Genomic DNA, 18,743 nt, shown 5'->3' with positions numbered 1-18,743 from the left:
CAGTTAAGACCCTATCAGAAAGCTCGTATTCACTATGTGACTAAATGAATGATATTAAATTTTGATTTTGCAAACTGGAAAACGAATTGAAGCAAGTTAAATTCAAATTGGAAATACTGTATATTGCTCAATGTTTCAACTTATTTGTGGAAGAATAAAATAAAAATTCATAATTAATAATTATTAAAAAGAATCATTTGGGAATTAGAAAAATTTTAAAGCACCATAAACTTTTAATTCTTAAATATCTTAATATTTAATAGTCTAATATTTAAGCTTTTGAATAAAAGCTAGTGGGAAAAGAAATGCACTTACAGGGTTGTGCAGAGGAAAATTTTATGAGACCTCGCTGAGAAGTTCTTGTTTTTTGGTAGTCAGTTCTCCCCATGAGTGATGGTTAAAGAACAGAAATCAATTTGTCCAAAGAGTTCTCCAGCAGTTTGTTAATGAAACAATTCTTATGAGAAAAATTAGTAACTCAAAGATATCCCTTATAATATTAACTCTAATTAATTTGAGAATTGTTAACACTTTCCATTCACTAATTTCAAATACATATGCTAAAAGAATCTAAAAACTTTATTTTGGTGCTTATGTAGAGTTATATGGTTGCCATAAGTTAAATATTTCAAAACTTTTTTAAAAAGTTATGTAAGCATAAAACAATTGCTCCATTGTAAAAGTTTGTGAAGTCTTTTACCAAGACTAACAAAGAAATGTTAAAGTACATTTTTAAAATTGGGAAAATTTTTTTATCACTTTTTGAACAATTTTAATTTATACATTCTTTCACTTTATATGTCAAAATTAATTTCACAGAAATTAAAATATCAAATATGCATAGGTTATAGAAAAACTAGAAGAAAATGTAATTGAATAGAGACATATGTAAAACTTTAGGGAATAAAAAAATGAAAATGTAATTGAATATTTATTAAGTTTTGATCTATGAAAAGTGCTTTCAAAGTTTAGATTTCATAGAGGAAAATAATTTGACTTAAAAAAATAAACTTTTATCTGTTAAAAATAACCAAAATTAGCAAACTGTAAAATAATTTACAATTGGGAAGTGGATGAAATCTCTAGACTCTAAAAGGCCTTGCAAAGCTATAATCTTGATACCAAAGATCAATAAGAATAGTCTCTGGAGAGGAAATTATGAAAAATTACTATCAATGCAAAAGTTCTCCATAAATGAAGGTGAATAAAATTCAGTCATATAGTGTGTGTGTGCCCGTGGGTGCGCACTCATATAATCTCCTTGGAGGTAGGTATTATTCTCCCCATTTTAAAGACAAAGAAACTGAATCTGATTGGCCTGAGATTATTTAACTCACTTAGGTCAGGCAGTTAATAACTGGAGCTGGGATATGATCCCAGACTAAATTCCTCAGCCAGTGTTCTTAACACAGACAATAGTTTGCCTCCAATTTCTAATTTTCTTTCCCTCCATTCCCGGGAACAGTTAAACAATTTCTGTCACAGTTCATTCAGTAATAATATCAGAGAATGGTCAGTGAAAATATAAATGAAAAACCACGTTTAATGAACTAATGTCACCTGAAATAAGAGTTGCATCATGTTAATGGAAACATTCGAAAACACACACACACACACACACACACACACACACACATGGCCTTCCTTTTAAAAGTAATAACTTACATCTGTGTCGAGGCTTCACTTCTCTGAGTCTAATGACATCGCTCGTCAGTCACCTGCCTTTTTCGGAGGAAGGAAAGGGCTTCTCTATTCATGAGCTGCATCACAATGTAAAGCCTCCGCTGGGAAAATGAAGAAAATGGCCACAACCCTTCCCACTGCAGGCCCTCTCAAGCAATGTGACATTTCAAACCAGTTCCATAAGGAAATGCATAATTATTCCCCATAACTGTCACCTGAGTGTAGCAGCCCCATACCGGCTGGTGAAGAGATCAATCCGAGAGCAAACAGATCTATCTAACTGCGGGAATAATCCAATGTCCTGGAAGAAAATAATCCAATGTCCTTTAAACTCCTTGGATATACTCAAGTTTTGCTTTTGACCTTAAACTTCTTTTAATTCCACAATCTCCAAACCACTTTTGCTAAAAAAAACCATCCTGCACTACTATAAACACACTCACACACTCACTCTGGTCATGGCAATTCACAATGAGAAGATTCACAACTGATTTCCAGTTTCGTAAGCTAAAGTGTTTCACCGAGACCTGTCATTTTCAGTAAAAGCCACATGAGGATGTTTAAGTACACAATATGTAGAACTATTCAAGTAAAAGGGAAATATTTTTTCCATGATTTACGTGTTGCTGTTGAGTATGTATTCCATCTTTTATTCCATCATCGTGATTCTATTTGCTATCACTCAGACTTGCTTGCCATTGTACTGATTTCTGCTTGGTATGTGGTGTTTCCATATCATTCTAAGAAGTCACTTCTTCTGTCACTACTTGAAAAAAAATTCTTACCCAAGGATATGTTGAGAGAGAGAGAGAGAGAGAGAGAGAGAGAGAGAGAGAGAGAGATAGAGAGAGAGAGATTGATATTGACGTGAGAAACATAGATCCAATGCCTCCCATATGTGCCCCCCTATCAGGGAATGAGCCCACAACATAAGTGCTCTGATCTGGAATTGAACCCACAACCTTTCGGTATGCAAGATGACTTTCCAACCAACTGAGCCACCTGGCCAGGGCTACCCATACTTTTTGTCTCTTAAATTGTTTCATTTCTCCCAAAAAGCTCCATGATTTAATTTAATGAGTCTTTTTTTAAGAGTGTAAATTACTGCCTTCTTGTTTGTAATATTCTGAAATGACTGTTAGCTCTCCCGGTTTAAGATTTATGAGAAGTGCAGCCATGGTGTTATGTTTCTCCAGGTGGGTGATTCAGGCATAATCTCATTTGGGCACCTCTAATTTATTTTCATTTTTTTCCTTCAGCCATTCTACTGTTACAAATGATCTCTCTAAAACACCAATCTGATCATCTTTATTTTTTAAGTAAAAATGACCTTAACCCAGGGGAAAATTTATTTTGCCTTATAGTTTACATATATTTTTCTAAAATAAAAACAAATAAGACAACATATTTTAAAAAATAAACTACTCCAAGATCAAACATGTTGGAAAATATACAGATTTTCCATGTATCTTAATGATAGCACAATGGCTTTGGAAATATACTTATTTTCCCCTAAGAAAAAAAGTCAGTTTAAATAAATATACTAAATAAGTAACAGCTCAGCCCTGGCCGGGTGGCCCATTGGTTGGAGCTTTGTGCTATACACGGAAAGGTTGTGGGTTTGATCCCACATTCCCAGGTTATGGTTGGGGCCAGCATGAGAGGAACCTGTTTGACATTTCTCGCTCACGTTTTCTTTCTTTCTTTCTCTCTCTCTCTCTCTCTCTCTCTCTCGCTCTCTCTCTCTCTCTCTCTCTTTCACACACACACAAATCAATAAACATATCATAATATGTAAATGGTAATTCCATGTGAGTGATCTAAACTGAACATTACCAATTCAAAATCGCATTGCCCAATATGAACACCAGAGGGCTCCAAATCATAAGCACTTAAAACATAAGCATGTAAAGATGACCTTATTTCAACAGCAACAAGTCCAAAGATGATGATAGTTCTCATTTCTTGATTATTTTGCTTTAAACATTTTGCTAGGCAATTTACATATATAAACTCATTTATTTCTCACAATATCCCTTAAAATTAGCTATTATTATCTCAATTTTAGATATAATAATATTGTTTTATTTCATTTTTATCTCTTTTTTAAAAGAGTAGTTTATTGATTTTTAGAGAGAAAGGGAGTGGGAGACAGAGAGAAAAAGAGAAACACTGACATGAGTTGGTAGGTGATGGCATTAACATGTTCTTTATATTTTTAAGTCTATTTCTTCATAAGAAGGCTCCTATGGATAATTAATTTGGAACCAAGAAATTATTGTATTATTATTTTAAAATTTTGATTTATTTTTATTATTTTACAAAAATATAATTTACAAATTAGTTACACCTTTATCCTGTGTATATCCACACATATATACATCTTACCTATTAAAGATGGAATATGCTAATTGACCCTTATGTCACTAAAAAGATGGTGGCACCCACAGCCAATAAGGAGGAAATATGCTAATTGACTGCAACACCCTCAAAGATGGCAGCACCCACTGGCACAGGATGGTGGTGCCCAGTCCCCTCAGCCCTGCTGGGGCGGCAGGCACCCTGCAGGCCCGGCTGCTCCATGTGCCTGCCTCTAGAGTCCTCCAGTCCCCTTACCCCCCCAGTTGCCCAGGGCCAGCCCGAGGCCCAGGCAAGCCTCTGATTGTGGCTGCCCAGCCAACTAGGACTGCTCAAGGCTCAGGTAACCAGGTTTGGCCGAGGTTTGAGCTGCCAGCAGTGGTAGCAGCAGAGGTGTGATGGGGGTGTCACCCCTAAGGGCTCCCACATTGTGAGAGGAGGTAGGCCAGGCTGAGGACCCCTCCCCCCCTCCAATGCATGAATTTTCATGCAACAGCCTCTAGTATATACATAGTAGTGATGTGCTGGTAAACCAGCTCTCTGCCCTTCTGCCCTGCCCTCACCTCACACCCCCCCACTCCAAATACTCTGGTTTATAGAGTTTGCCAATTTCTGTATGTAAACACTCCCATCTTTGTATTTGTATTTGCACAAATAAGTGTATAAGTAGGAGTTTGCAGTATAGAAAGAAAAAATAGTTTCACATTGAATTGGCCAATCCAGAGATGGGAAGCTAATGTTAAAAACCCTACTCCCCAATAGTGTTAGGTTACAGATGTAGGGCAAAATCACAAGACCCCATGAGCTAGAGGGCTCAGGGTCGTGCTAGGGACTGATGGGTCAGAGGTGGGTAGAGCAATCAATTATTTCTTCAGGTGTTAAGGACAGTTTTGAGGTCTGCTCCAGTGTTCCTTTCTCTGACAAAGTAGCCAAATTTAAACAAATGTAGATAAAATAAAAGTATTATTCAAAAAGCTTGAAATTTATAATAAAAATTTCTACCTATAGCTTTAAACATATTTGTTCAGCCTCAAAAAAGTTTGGGTTTAAAGATTTGGGGCCTCATTTTGGTTTATTTAAGAGTAACAGCACCTGCCCGGCCAGTGTGGCTAGGCGGTTGAGCATCAACCTGTGAACTAGGAGGTCATGGCTCCATCCCCATTGTGGGGCATGCAGGAGGCAGCCGATCAATGGGATCAATGGTTCTCTCTCATCATTGATTATTAATCTCTCTCTCCTTCTCTCTTCCTCTCTGAAATCAATCAAAATATAATTTTTTTTTTTTTAAAGAAGAGTAACAGCACCACATTGAGTTGTAAGAGCCACTGGGAAATATATTTCAGAGGGTCATTTGGTTGCATTTGGTACTCCTCAGCTCTGTTCCTGGACTCAAGCCTAGTGAATGAAATTATTGCAATTTTCCAGGCCTTCATTAATGCATTTTTATAGAAGATAAGTAACAAGAAGAGTGTTTTTTAAGGGCTCTTAGCAAAGATATGAAGTTGTTTGAAGCTGTTTCCTAATGACCTGGTAATTGTTCAGCAATGATGTGTGAGTGTTCCAACAGCAACCTCTTATTGCCTGAGGTGGCCTTAAAATAACATCCGATTCTGCTATTTTCATAATTACTGTCAGTCTACTAGTAATACTAAGCTACGTTTAAATACAAAGCAGTGGAATACAGTTGCGTCCATCCATCCTTTCTAAATACTTTTCATTTAACAAAACACCATCAGCATTTATCTGTAGGGTAGATGTTTGATAAAGAGTCACCAGGAAGCAACTGTGAGAATAGCAGGAATGATTCTGAGTGCCTCGGTCGTGACTGGGAGTTTTTTGCAGTGATGTGTGTGTGTGTGTGTTCGGTTCACAGATTGACTCCTCTGATGACTGAATGGTTCTAGCAAGGAGCTGGCAACATGACTCCAGAAGGGCATTCATTCTTTATTCTTGCTGCTCAGGATTCCGGGTAGGGCCCCCTGGAGTTAACTGCAGCCACAGCCTTTCCTGCAGGGCCAGCCGCTTTTATGGTCGGAGGAGATAAACAGAGGCTCAATGGGAGATCTATTTCTGGGCTCTGAAAGGGCCTCTGTGCTGCCCTTGGAGGAGGAAGTCACCCAGCCTGGCTCATGGAATGCCTAGGTGATTTTGTGGGCTGGGGGGTGGGGGGGTCCTTCTGATAGGGCACTTCCTGCGCCCAGTTTCTACAGCGGGTGGGCTAAGCCCAGGAACGTCCTTAGGTATACAATCCTGTCTAACTGGGCAATCCCACATTCTCATTTGGCAAGCCAGTACGTGTTAGTTCCAGGTTTAATGGCCAGAGGAAGAAGCATCTTCATTGGAGGAGGGGCTCACAGTGACAACCCACTGATTGTTCATGACCTTCTCTGGGTCAAGAGCTATTTGCTGAGGGGAGGGAGAAGGGAGTTTCCATGCACTGAACACTGCTTTGGGCCTCCCATATGAACCATACCCACAGTATATGTATTTACCTAGTGCCGTTGACAAAGCAAAAGTCAACTTTACAAAATCGTAAAAGAAGCTTTGAACTACTATAGTTTAATTTTATTACATACTGGTAGCCCTGTGCATGAATCCGTGTGCCAGTAGCTTGCCAGTAGCTTGCTGCTGCCCTCCAGTAGCTCTCAGCCCGCTGCCCGGCCTTCCTGTAGCTCCCCGCCCTCCTCCCCCTGCACTCCCCTCCCCCCTATAGCTTGCTGCCCTGCCCCCTCCTGTAGATCTCTGCCACCCGCTTGTAGCTCGCTGCCCCCACCCTGCTGACCCGTGATCCCATTGTTACTTGGTCAGTCGTTACACTTGTAATGACCATTTGCATATTACATATTTATTATATAGGATTACTATTCATTGAATATGTTACAGTATGTTAGAGAGCAGTTTCCCCATATCAAGGGAAGGAAACTCGTCTACAGAGAATTGGACACAGCACCCATGAGCAGGCAGTAGAATCCAGGTCTTTAGACTCATGATTTAGATTTCATTCCCCCACACCATCGTATCTATGTACGTTTCGTCTTGATTAAGAATGCAAGACAAGAGTAAAATTCCTGGGTACAAAAGTAACATTAAGAAATGATTTTTACAATGATTTTCATTCCTGAACAGAAATAGCCTATGTACACAAATAATACACTTTTTAGAAGTTTTTCACCATTATCAATTGATTATACAAAAAAAAAAAAAAATGCATACTGTAAAAAGAAACAGGAAATTTCAGCCCAGCTCTAGGACATAAATATGCCACTCAAATGGTTTTCTAATAAAATGGGAGTTGCCTATATTGCTACCGAATGCCTTTTTAGACTCATTTAAATTAGTTAGGATCACTTTCACATGGAGGAGTGTGCTTTCAACTGTGGAAACAGGCCCTGAAAAGTTAGGTAACTTTCCAATTTTAATGTGAGATGTTGTTACCATTGCGCTGTTGATAGGGGCAGAAATAGAATGTTGGAGACCAGCTCTAATTGTAAGAAAGATTAATCATACTCTGTTCACCGGGATTGTTTTGTTCTGATTAAAGAAGGCACATTCTGAACTGGCTGGGAGTCGCACACGGGACCTCACCTGGCAATGCAGCCCATTCTCCCCATCCAGGAGCCACCTGTTATCATGGAAAGATTAACAACCTTGTTGTGGAAACCTGAGCTGTCAGCCCTTTGAAGACCCCTTAGCCCTTTTGCATCCGTGAAGGCCTTTGTGAACCTCCAGCCCACATTACCTGTAAACTAACCATTTGACATGACCCTTTGCCTACTTCCATGTGTAATCTTTATCCTTCTATCCAGTAGAAGCATCTGGCTTATGGTGGGGTGCAGAGCAGATTTCTGTGGATGGCTTGTCACTCCCCCATACTGCCAGCAGAACTGGGATAAATGCTCATTTGATTTATTACCCAGTCTCTGCTTAATTGGCTCAAGTGATAGGCAGCATGGACCCGTTGTTTGTCTGTTTCACTGTAACAAGCAATGGCACATTTCTCTCTAGAAGGAAAACAGTGCCTGTGTCAAATCGGCTGTCTGTCTTCCAGAAGAGTTGCCCTGCAGCCTGGAGTTAGTGATTCTGTGGAACGGAGGGTGTGGAGTGAGTTTTCAAGTGGAGGCCTGGTGTGTGCCCTAGATTGTTCTGTGGTCAGTCTTGGGTCCTGTCCTAGGGATGGTCAGAAACCGCCCCAGTCTTCCAGCAAATTGCATCTAGTGAAGAGGATAAACGTTCATTCATTCCTGTAAAAGTATGTAAGCCATTGTTCACTATGCATCTGATGGTGTTCCAGTCAACTAAGCTATGACATAACAGGCATTCAGTTCCACAACCATCCTTCTAGGTGGGTGGATTCCACTTTTACAGATGAGAAATTTTAGGTGCAGAGAGGTTAGGTAACTTGTCCCAGTTCCCTGAGCTAAACAGCACAGGTGAGATTTGTCACCTTGTCTATTGGACCCCATGTCTGCCTATGTTATGTCTATCATGCCTGGTATATATGTAATTTCCTATATATAAAATATTTGAGACATATGTATACTGAAATCATTGGTTGTTTATCTATCTAAAGTTAAAATGTAACTGAGACTGAAAGCCCTATGTTCAGTATAGTAACCCTCGGTGAGGAGTCACCACCAGCAGAGGCAACAGAATGGCATCATGCTGCTCCCATCTTTTTTTGTTTTAATGCTCACCTGCGGCTATGTTTAGAGAGAGGGAGAGAGAGAAACATCTATGTGATGGGAAAGATGGTTCCCATCCCATATGCTCCCTGACCAGAGATCGAACCCGCCACCTAGGTAGGTACCCTTGTTATTGGTGGGGTGTGTGCTCTGTGTCCTCACCCGTTACTGATGGAAGTGGGCTCCTTGGGGTGCCACAGGAACAAGGACTTGCTGTGGCCCCATGGAAGTATGAGGTGTTGTGAAAAGCTGTACTGATGAGGTAACATGAAGGGAGATCCTCTTCAGGGTCCCACCTCCCTATGTCCCGCCCAGAAAGAAGTCCCATTTTGTCCTCGGTAGGGCTAGGATTCAAGTCGGGGCCCAGAGTTTCTGCTCCAAAGCACAGTCAAGTCCAGCTTCAGGCGAGGGTAGCTTGTGTTCCCATCTGCGTCCACGGTGTGTAGGGTTTGCGTGGCCCAGGGCCACACAGCTTCTAGGAGCTCGGGGTAGGCTAGAGAGGATATCCATAGACCAAGCGAGTGCAAGGAAGCAGGAGACAAGCAAGGGGAGAAGGAGAGAACGCCTTTGTCTGCGGATTATGTATTCCCAAGTGGCGGCAGGCTTGCAACTGGGATCCACCCTCTGAGCCAAGGATCTTTGTTCCCAGGTTAGACTGACAGGTAAGCACCTTCCCTATGGGACGCTGACTTCCCTGCCACGTGCCCATCTCCTCCTTTCCCCTCCGTGATGTGCAGGGAATGGACTGGTGGTTGTCTGGGGAGGGTACGGTTGCAGCTTCCTGGTGAAGCTACCCATATGCCCATGCTTATAATATCTGGCCTCCCCTTTGCTTTCTTCCTATTATTAAATATTATTAACTAGCTAGTTACAACAGTAACACCCTGACCAGGCATTGAACCTGCAAAAACGTTGATGTACACTCCAACTAAATGTCCACCCGGCTAGGGCTCCATTTTTATTTTATCTTTTAATATATTGGTTTAAGAGCCACTACTATAATTTCATTTTACCTTCATTACCTCTTTAAAGGTCCTATCTCCAAATAGTCACATGCTAAGTTTCTGGCGGTTAGGACTCCAACATATGGATTTTGGAGGCACATAATTTAACCCATAACATGGTCATACTGGATGAGAGGGACCTACATCAAATGACTGAAGATATTAAAACTGAGGGTCCTCATGACTTTATTTAGCTTTAAATCCTAGTTCTGGAAATGTTTTGTTGTTGTTGTCTTTTTTTCTCTCTCAACACAGAGACCTAGCCTTTCCCTTTGGATAACCAACAACCCTAAAGTGGCAGAAGCCAGTAGCCAGAAGTCTGGCAGGATAAAGATCACATCTTGACCTGTTATGTTTCAGTTCCTGGGCCCCAAGGTGGAGCAGTCCTCTGGCTACTTTCTCATGAAATCAGACAGAGGGACGCTTCAAGAGACCTCAGAACTGTCCTTAAGACCTACAATTTGGCACTGTCAAATTTTACCTTTTAAGTTATTTAAATTCGAAATCTATTGGAAAAAAAGACAAGATTCTTTTCTCTTAAAAACTTTTATTAGGCATTGCTAGATGATGCTGCACACATCATTGGAGTACACAGCACTCCACAAGAATCCAAACAACATCTCAGACAGTGACATTCAAAACAGGTGATTCCCACTACATTTTTCATCCCAGTAGAGTATCCTTATATCCAAGAAATCAGATGTCATAATTAAGATTACCCTTCCATTGTCAATCAACCAACAAAAACAATAAAATAGCCCCCCCCCCAAGACAATAGGGATATTTGAGTGTCCAAAATTAGACTTCAAAATATCACAAGGTATCCATTTTGAAAGACTTGCCCCTGAACTTTGTGTGATCTGATGTCGGGTGCTTGTGCTGCCAGCAGCAAGTGAGATTGTATTTACTAAGAAGGAGCAGCACACCAATACATACTCATTGAACATCCTTGAGGTAAGAGATTTATAACTTTCACTGCTTTAAAACAAGTTACTTTCCAAGTCCTGTCCAGCAGGATATCTGTGTTGGCAGGAAGATTATTTTTCTTTCTTTCTTTCTTTTTTTTTTTTTTTTTGTCAAATATTTAACACATATTTGCACATACAGCCTGTGTCCTTTCTAAGCACATGATTTATTTTAATTATTCACCACACATTCATCAGGAAAAGTTGAATTACATACTGTGGTACATGAAGAATACAACAAAACTAGCTTTTTATAGAGAGCTAACACAAAAGACCAAGAAGAGCAACATAATGTATTGTACGCAATGTCTGGATGTCCACTGAGCCCACTGTGAATGAAGAACTGAATGTAAATAGCGAACACCATGGTTTTCAGCATGTGTGTGGAAGAAAATGACAGATAATACGTTGCCAAAGACAAGTTGTAGAGAACTGGTCAAATTCCTGAAGTACCATATACTTACTTTTATTTTTTTTGCCAAGTAATTTTGTCCTAAATAGACAAAAGGTAAACTATTCCAGCTCCTGTTTTAAACATTAATAATCATCATTCTTTTGTGTGTGTGTGTGTGGTTTAAAAATGGTTCAGTTGTAATGATTTTAATTTATGGTGTTTAATTTTTTTTTATTTTATACTTTTGCTTACAAATGAACAATGACTTTAAGAAAAATACATTGGCTCACATTGTTCTAGAGATAACACAGTGGGTAGAGATAGCAAATGCAGCCTATTTACATCCCAAAGGTTCACTGTCTCATCAGGACTTTAAATAGAGGGACCAGGGAACAGTCACAAAAAATATATGGCTCTTTAGATAAGAAACAAAGTCAAGTGAAAAAAATAAGGCACCAGTAACATATATAAATGTTATACACTCTCATCACACAAAAGCACCGGAGGAAAGGTTACAGGGAACTATACATTAGTACTAGTGGAACATGGTAATAAAACCAGTTTCCATAGCTTTTACTCACCAACTTCTTCCTTTCTTTTCAGTAATAAAGGTATCAACACAAAAATGGGGGGAATTATGTAATATGTTAGAAGCACAATTCACGAAACTAACAGCACAAATAATCATTTGGCATTAAGAAGTTGATTAAGGTCTTAAATACTCCTTATTTTCCAACATTTTCATTTCAACAGCATTTTTTTTTCCTTTCCAATTTTCTTTCAGGGATTTCTACATGATATATTTTAAAAATTTATTTCTATCTGCCTTTTTCTTAAAATACATTCATAATTGTTTCCTCGACATAGTTTTATGACTACTTAAATTAATAATTTGACTAATGAAATGTAAAAAAAAAGTTAATAAAATTACATATTTTCCAATATCATTGAAAACATATTGGAACCTCTTTTCAGCTAGGCTAATTTAAACATAAAAATATGACATTATTTGGAAAATGACCACTATTTTACATAAAATGAAAAATATGTAATATAATGAAATAACAGACAAGATCTGGTATAAGCTACTAATGAAAGTCATTCATCTTACAATTGAAAATTCTTCTCATTTGCTATTGTTCATGAAAACTTAATTAAATGGGATATATTATAATTCAAATGAGATGACAATTATTCCTTAGAACTGTAATTTCTGAGTATACACCAATATATTAAACATCCAAACAATTTTCTCTTTAGCAATTTATACTTTTTGTAGAAAAAGAGATTGTGAATAATTTAATTGTCCCAGTTTTGCAGTAGGTATATACACATATAAATATATTTGTTTCATGAATGTCTTATAATCAATTTTGTTTAAAATAGAAATAAAACAACTAATTGTTGTGGCATCTTAATAAATAATGTACTAACATAAAAACATTTTAATGCTACTGTTTTTGTATTCCTTCTACATAAAAATGTTTCTGTAACCTCAAAATCTACTGCTTAATAATACTTGCTTTCATAAGCAACAAGATTGTCAATTAATTTTTATAATAAAAATCTGTAACAGATTGTCCTTGTCAAGGTAAATGGATTTATATATCCAGATATGTATCCATTACTATTCTAAGTATCATATGAATTATAAGATTGGTTACTTTTTTCAATACCATCTATAGAATTTTAATTACAATGAAAAGGATCAAATATCAAAAGTAAACTATGGCCATATGGAACTTTTTAAAAAATAAGCCTTCGAAAAAGGGCTTGTAATCAGCTAATTTAAAAAAATCATATATTTTAGAATTTTCTTTACAAAGGAACATAAAGCATAATATTTATATAAATATTAGGTAGTATTATTTGAAAGGAACAGTGAAAGTATATTTGGACACAAAGGATATATGGTCATTTTAAAAAGTTATTTTTAAGAATTTACTGGATTATTGAGACTGTTTTCCCAACCGGGACATGAGGTGAACACCTAACAGTTTTGTGGGGAACTGATAGACAGCACAGCGTGCCAGCTGCAAGGCAGAATCTGTGAAATGCACTATTTTTGCAATTTCTGGGACCCTTTAATACTTGTGACTCTCCCTTAACTTTCCCACTTCATGTACTAAACCGATATTAAATATATCTTGTGTGTGGCTTGTATAAAAAATCATACCAATGAAACAGTTGAATATTTGCAAATGACAAATGGTTTCTCGGGAATAGGGCTAATTATCAGTTAAAATTAATGTGATCTATAGATTACCAAAAATTCTAACTATAAACCCGTCACTGAGTCTTACATACAAATGCCATACTATATAAATGCAGCCCCAAATCCAAGCTGTGGGACTTCCTTGCTAAAACGAAGACCATAAACCAATGGTCAGCAAACCCATTAGTCAACAGAGCCAAATATCAATAGTACGATTGAAATTTCTTTTGAGAGCCGAAAACCAACTGCTGTGTCTGGGCCACAAAGTTTCAATTGCACTGTATGTGTGCACCCACATGTGACATTTTGTGGAAGAGCCTCACTCAAGGGGACAAAGAGCTGCATGTGGCTCGCAAGCCACAGTTTGCTGACCACTGCCATAAGTCATACATTTGGCCATTTTGGATGAATGAGCTGTTGTCAGGTTGGATGAATGTCTACACGCACTTTCTGCTCAATTAATATGCAAACACAATACTGACCTTACAGTATTCATGAGGCTTGGTTGTAGAGTATTTTAGGCTCTATGATCCAACTGACATCTATCTCATTCATTTTATTTCTTGTAGAGGGCTGGGCAGGGTTCTCCATCTCTGTCCCAGGTACTTCTGATATATTTTAATTTACAAATAAGCCAAAGTAGGTTATGCTCACTACCATTACCAAATTATGAAGTCCTTTCAGTGTTTGCATTTCATTTCATTAGTGTCAGAGGAGTTAACGCTGAGACAGAATTTATCCCACATTTGGCAAAGATGGGAAGGGAACCACAGAGGGGGAAAAGCAAGACAACCAGGAAATCTAAACAACAAAAAAGGAACTCAATGCTGAAGTGTGAGTGTGTCACTTCACAAGCAGGGAAGAGCACCATTTAACATGAATGGTGGAACAGAGTAATCGAAATGGAGAGACCAGAGGAAAAAAGTTTTGATCGGTAATATAACCTAGGTGACATAGAGTTAAATACACATAATGAAACTGCTTTTATATATAAGGTAAAAAGGAACTGGGGTGTATGTGGGGAGAGCGGAGAGCACTGACAATCTTTTGTATTTAAAATAATAATAATAATAATAATAATAATAACAACAACAAATAATGTATTGGCCTTTATGCCCATTTGTAGTGTGTCATAAGCATAATTACATGCTTCTAACATTGGCACTGTGTGTGTGATATGTGGAGGCTCCAGTCAAATCTCCAAATGGACAGCCACAGGTCTGACCTGCTGCCTCTCTGCTTCTTGGATAACGGCTACTCCCCTTCCGGCCTCACTACAGTGGGACGCCATGGAAGAGCCGCACACTCTTAGCTGTGAAATGAGCATTCGTTCTGCCCTGAAAGCCACAGTTGCAAAGAGTTGCCCTGCCTTTCTCTTTTCAGGGTCTGCATCATTGGTTTGCTCCCAAAAGACATTTCACTGTATTAAATACTCCCCACCTTTGGGGCCTCTGCTTTTGTTCAGATCGTATCTTAATGATCCTGTGAAACTATTTCTGTCTTATTAAAGTAATATTTGTGGTTATACACATTAAACATGGGAAGTTTGGAACTTACTTTCCATAGGAGGAGGAAAACGTCATACTTAAGTTATGAAGACTTGGAAAACAAACACTCTCAAACTAGCCATTGGTGATAGTTTTCATTTATATCTCGTTAGTGGACTTTCTTTGATAGATTTCATGACATACAAAAATGCAGTTAAAACTCGCAGTAGAAATTAACTTGATCTTTTAAACAAACATCCCAACAAGGTTATTAGGTAGCATTTATTAATTATTTGCTATAGTTGAGCTCCCGAGACCAATTTTTAGAATTGCTATAATTTCAGAAACTCAGCTACCTAAAATTTCCAGATATATTTTACTTGTTTTAAATTTTCAGCTTCAGAATGCCCCCCAAATTTAAAGAACTGACACAAATAAATATAACCAGTTTCTTTCATTCTGTCCAAATACTTCAATGGCACAACTGTTTCAAAGTGCATTAATGACTTTTAAGGCTATGTTTATGATATTAACACAAAAATAAAGCTAACCACAGGAAACATTACTTTCCATAGCTGGGATAGATTTCAGCCACAAACATAAAAGGTCAGGCATACAACCCAATGGGAAGACTCTCATTAAGGCATATGTGCAGCTTGTTTATAAAATTAAAAATGGCTTTTGGCATAATTTAATTTTAAATTTTGAAGTCCTTGATGAAATATACCAAGTAGTACTATTTAGGCCACTAACTTAAAAAAAAAAAAGTAATTATGAATTTAACAGGCAGCACACAAGTCCAATGCTAAAATAATCGCAATTGTTTAACAAAGGAGAAACTGGATGGATGTCATGGTGGATGTATCCTAATGTGACACAGGTCAGGAAGGAATGCTGATGCTTTGCACATGCCAGTGTGTGTGTGTGTGTGTGTGTCCTTCCTCTCCTCTTGTCTTTCGGTGAACCAAAGCTAGAGCATCAGAGTAGAGATAAATGGGGGGGGGGGGGGGGGGGGCGACACACACACACACACACACACACACACACACAAGGACTAGAAGAGATTACAGTGGTTTGGGGTATTTTAGGGAGGCCAAGGTCATATATTTTGGTGGTAGGATTGAAAGATAAAGGTTCACTTGGGACTTAGGGACTCAAGAGATGGTGGGTGTGGCCAGACAAGGAATCTCCAGACAAGCACCACTGAATCCTGATACCTCAGCCAGAAAGCACAATTAGAGATATCAGGTTGTAACTCAGTGGTGTTTAATTACCTTTGATGGTTTTCCTGTCCGTTCCATCTTCAGGATACAATAGCACCTATCAGAAAACCAAGGTGGTGGCAACACGATGTTGCTTGTACCAAAGGTCTGAGCCCTCTGGGTAAGTCCGCACGCAGAGGTTCTTAGGAAATGCTAAGCTTCACTGTGAAAGGGATGCTTCACATTATTCCACAAGTTATAACCGTCCCAACAAACCACCAAACCTGCATACCATCTCATCTATTTTTCTATAGATAACGGTGGCCATTCATAATTGCCAAGATATTGCTTCTTACTTTTCACAATGGCATAATTAAGTTCCTTTGTGCAGCAACATGCATGAACACGGATAGTGTTTACCAGAAAATGGGACAAACATTATCAGTTTGGTTATTTCATTTAAATCCCTCAAGTTTTAAAAGGAGGCTATCCAAATATCAATGAATCTTCCTTGGATATCTTATAGATATCTCATTAAATTTTATTTTTTATTAGAATGACATTAATTTTCTTTTAGATGTCTTGGCAAAGTATTTATTTGGCTAATTAAGCGCGAGTAAAACTATCCTGCAAAAGACGCTTTTCTTTTAAAATTATGCACTCCTATATAATCTTTTTTTTTTCTCCAAGAAAAAGATCTCAAATATACAGTCTCTATGATCTCATTCACAGAAAATGCATTAACATTGCACTACAAATGTGTTATAGAAACCAAATTTAAGAACTTATGGAAATGTTAACACGAAGTGACAACAATTTATGTAGAGGACCCTCACTGATGCTTTGTACTAGAGAAGTAAAAACTGATGTTGATATCAACAGGGGACCAATTAAATAAATTAAAGTACAGCCCCACAGTGGGAGATGTTGTAGTAATTTATAAAAGAATGAGGTAAGTCTTATTTAAACCCTTATGGAAAGGTGTCTACCAATATATAATAAAATGGAAAACAGTCACAGGACAGTAAGAATGCTGATATTCTGTCTGTATAAAACTAATACACACACACACACACACACACACACACACACACACACACAATTGTTAGTATATCTGTAGAAAGTGTCTGGAAGGACACATACCAAATTACTAACAGAGTCTACCCCCAGAAAATAAGGAGTGGGTTAGGTAGAGAAAGTTGTATGTTAGCATTCTATATGACTTGATTTTTTAAAAAAACGTATATATTAAATTTACAATAAAAACATATAAAAATGAGAAGCTTTGGATAGAAAGACATTTTATGTGTACGCTTCCTTCTCTAAAGCAGTTTTTGTAATTCATTCCAAAAGTTATTACTATAGTTTTAACTTCAATGTTGGCACTGACATATAAATAATCCTTTTTTTTTTCCTTCTTTCTTTCTAAGATCTTAATGCCACTTAGTTTTAAAAAATCACAAATTACAGTAAGTCACCAACAATAAAAGGCCCCATCTATAACAACTTTTAAAGAGAAAACACACATACATTTTTTTTTTTAAATCCATGCTATAGAAAAAGGACAATCCTATGTAACACAGTGCATGCTTGCTGAAGCATTGATGAAACAGCCTTCACTGGTAACAAATACCACTTGGTAATTGGAAAATTGGAACGTTTCCAAATAATATAAAAGTATCTCCCAAAGAATAGTTATTCAAAGAAAGAAAGAAAAATCCCTGAGTAGGCCAAAGGCAACAGACATAACACCTAAGAAAATAGATTATCTAAGACCAGTGAGTATATTATTTAGCGAGTTGGTATATATATATATATGTTTGTGGCATATGTATTCATATGCATCTACAAAGGTATTGTATATGTATACATATATATCCTACATAAATATATGGATAATATATATATACACGTTTCTATAGAAATAGTATATATACAGACATATCACACATAACCATATCCACTAGATTAGAATTATTATATTCACGTATCGTCAAACTAACACCTAAGTCTGGAAGAGACAAATTTACAAAAATTAAGCACTTTAGGAAAAATTACATGGATTTAAGATGGAAATTCTTATTCTCTCGGTTTTAATACTAGAGCATGTAGAATAAGCACTCAATAAATATTTGTCAAATGAATGGATGGATGGAAAGATGATATTGTGAAATTATATAACACATCACTTTTTTCTGGTATCATGTTATCCTTTAGTAATCTGACATTCCAGAACCATAGGGCACACCCTCCTCTAACTAGATATAGCTATTCTGAGTGTCATGCAGAAATTTGAATATCATTGACTTTTAGATAAAATAAAAATCATAAATGTTCTTATACTTTGGAATTCAACAAGACACACTATCCATGTTAATGCATGTTTTCTCACATCATCTATTTCAACTCACACAAGGTTGCTGTGAAATTAATGCTATACCTATGCAGGTAACTAATTTTAAGCATTTGGAAACAAGTGAAAACCAGTCTTCTTAGGGGTCTTTACTTCCCTTCTGCTGATGAACTTTTGTGATGAAAACAAAGAAATAACATAATTTAGTTACGACAACTTTTCAGCTTGTTAAAACTTCCTGAAAATATTTCCTTCATTTTTTTGGTTTCCTTCTCCAAAAACAGTTTATATTTTAGATAAACCCATAAATACCAACTTTTTTTTTTTTAATTTACCCCTCTATGAGAAGATACCAACACATTATTATGCATATGAGCAGTAGACATAAGAAAAAAATATT

The 18,743-nt window shown here is 37.4% G+C and overlaps 1 protein-coding gene across 1 annotated transcript in view; it reads right to left on the bottom strand.

Annotated features, from left to right (window-relative positions):
- Positions 1 to 9,109: 9,109 nt before the first annotated feature.
- Positions 9,110 to 18,743, bottom strand: part of RNF217 (ring finger protein 217) — a 106,391-nt gene continuing 96,757 nt past the window's right edge. Inside the window, exons 5-7 of the transcript XR_006740088.1 lie at positions 18,250 to 18,514; positions 10,715 to 10,720; positions 9,110 to 9,121 (exon numbers count right to left, since the gene is read on the bottom strand). The gene's annotated coding sequence lies outside the window, so the exon portion shown is untranslated. The remainder of the gene's footprint in view (positions 9,122 to 10,714; positions 10,721 to 18,249; positions 18,515 to 18,743) is intronic.

Source organism: Pipistrellus kuhlii, unplaced genomic scaffold, assembly GCF_014108245.1.
Source record: "Pipistrellus kuhlii isolate mPipKuh1 unplaced genomic scaffold, mPipKuh1.p scaffold_m20_p_5, whole genome shotgun sequence".
Lineage (NCBI taxonomy): Eukaryota > Metazoa > Chordata > Mammalia > Chiroptera > Vespertilionidae > Pipistrellus > Pipistrellus kuhlii.
The sequence above is the reverse complement of the archived record's forward strand: the minus strand, read 5'-3'. Positions and strand labels throughout refer to the sequence as shown.